A 2,850-nucleotide genomic window follows, 5' to 3' on the forward strand; every position below is an offset into this window, starting at 1 on the left:
AGATGTTCAAGTAGAAAATTAAACATGCAAGAATAATTAAGGAGACGTAGGGAAGAGAAAACATCTATGCCAGGGTCTGGCTCTTCCAGATATGGAAACATTTTAGGTCTCTGTAAGTAAAACACTGTAGACTAGGTCATGAATAAGAGACAGACAGGTGGAATAGAACGAAAAATCCGGAAACAGTCTCCAGTACATACGGAAAGTATACGGTCAAGATGGAATTTCGAAACACCAGAGCAAAGATGAAATTTGTAATAAATGATATTAGGGCAACTAGTAACCCTTTGGGAAAAGGTAAAATTAGACTCACACCTCACACAATATACAAGAATCAACTCCAGATGGATCAGAGATTTAAATGTAAAAACTCAAAGCCATGATATGTAAACATGGGTGAATTCTCTTTAACCTTAGTGTAAAGGTAGGCTTTCCAACTATGATACAATGGAAAAGCAATAAAAACAAGGATGATAAATTTGACTCCATATAAAAAAATCTTTTGCCCAGAAAAAAAATCACCATAAATAATGTTAAAAGACAAATGACAATTGGGGGATATATTCACAACTTATATCAGGGACAAAGGATAAAATCTCTAGTATAAAGAATTCTAAAAATTGAGAGGAAAATGGCCAAAAATCAGGTAGAAAAATAGGCAAAAAGCATTAGCAGACAACTTACAAGAAGATAAAAATGGTCAACAAACATTAAAATGTTTTCAATCTAACTCATAATAAGAGAAATGCAAATTAAAACTACATCGAGATCCCATTTCTCACGTATAAGAGTGACAAAAATTCAATGACAAGGTATGACAATACACTGAATTGGCAAAGCTATGAGAAAACAGTCTTCCCCCATGTTGCTGGCAAGAACGCAATTCGGTATAACCCTTTGGAGAGGAATTTGGCAATTTCTCATAAAACTACATATGTTTACCTTGCAGTCTATCAATCTGACATATGAAGACAAGTTTGTTCATGCCACACTGTTTGTAATGGGGAACAATCTAGATGCCCGACTGAAGAGAGTGGATGAGTGAATGATGGTACACCTACATCATAGAGCACTATGCAGCTGTACAAAAGAACGACAGAGATCTCCATAAAATGAAACGGAGGGACTTCCGGGAGACATTAAAAAGGGTGGGGGGCAAAGTGCATAAAAGGACTATGCTACCATCTGTGTAGGAAAGAAAAGGGAGAATAAGAAAGTATACATGTATCTGTGCATTTGTGCAAAAAAAGACACAGAAAGGATAAACCAGGAATGCATGATATTGGTTACCTCCAGACAACGGGGTGAAAAGGATGGGGAAGGAAATGTGCCTTAAGTTAGTTCTGACTTTTGGAACCATATTAATGCTTCGTATACTTCAAATCGATAAGAGTGAGAAAAATAAAACTGACAATGAAGTGCAAACAGAAACAAATGAACTTAAGTATTATGTGATTTCAAATGAATAACATTAACCACAACTAAGAAAGAGTAGTGAGAACAAACCCAAATAACATTTCAGCACAGGATTTGACTCCATATCCTTGGGCTGGAACCAGAAAGAGCAGTAAACAAATATTGAACTCTGGCTATGAGGTATGTTTGGCTAAGTGGTGTGGGTCAGCGCTTCTGAAAGTATGTATTCTAGCATCGAGGAAATGAGTAAACACATGTTGGGTCATAAGAGACAGACTTCTCATTAGCTGAAAAGGAAATTAAAAATATGGAAAGAAGGAAAGCTAGAGTGAAACCTGAGGTGATGTATTGCAGGTGTCAGTATGAACACATGGTTTTAAAGGTAGATGATAGATGATAGATAGATAGATAGATAGATAGATAGATAGATAGATAGATAGATAGATAGATAGATGATAGATAGATAGATAGATAGATAAATAGATATAGATGATAGAGAATAAATAGGTAAGTGGATGGATGGATAAATAAATATTGATATGTATTTTTTTCTCTGTTGAGATAGTCTAGAAATAATGATAACAAGTGGTAATAAATCAAACCTATTACCCAGATCTTGGGTTCTAAATACCATGCCCCAATAAAAAGAACCAGAGGTTTTGTTTGTTTGTTTGTATTTTTAGAGAAATGGCTGGTTTCAGTTCTGGAAGAAAAAGATCTTGGAAAAGAACCTGAACGTCTTTTGTCTGAAGATAAGGATTGCACAAAGAATACTGGGAACATGTCAAAAGGCCATAGGACCATCTTGAAAGCACTCCCACTAGCCACTGGGACAATTTGGGCATCAACACAAATAATGATAAAATACTGACAAACACAAAAAAACAAAGGGAGGAGAAAACAGTATCTTCTTTATAGTAAAATGCCAACGAATACATGTAAAAGGAGCCATGAAATTAGAAAAACCACCATTTGGCGACCATCATGATAAATACTGATTCAAGATGGAACCGGTGACTTGAGAAGCATTTATCATGGTAGCGACGGTATGGGAACACTGCCTAGCCCAAGGAGAGAGAAGATGACTCCTAGGACAGCTACCAGACCAAGAAGGCTCCTCCATCGTGAAAATCCAAATTGGGACAGAGTGTAGGCCCAATGGCTGATCAGACAACAAGGGGTTTATTTGTTCCCCGGACAATCCACTTCTCTTCAGCCTTACCATTGCCAGGCACATGCAAGAGGACACCCTATAGGTCTGAGGGGGCGGTGGGGTAGCTTAGCCAGGAACCACCAGGCTAGTAGAAATGCTTTGCTGCTTTAAATGAGAGCCTGGGTAGCAAGCTGACACAGAATGGGGCAGTGTTTTCTGCAAGCTAGTGGGGCAGTGGTGGTTAAGCAGTCCTCGTAGTATTATCCCCCCACCCCTTAGAA

This window comes from Hipposideros armiger, unplaced genomic scaffold, assembly GCF_001890085.2.
Source record: "Hipposideros armiger isolate ML-2016 unplaced genomic scaffold, ASM189008v1 scaffold_17, whole genome shotgun sequence".
Classification (NCBI taxonomy): Eukaryota; Metazoa; Chordata; class Mammalia; order Chiroptera; family Hipposideridae; genus Hipposideros; species Hipposideros armiger.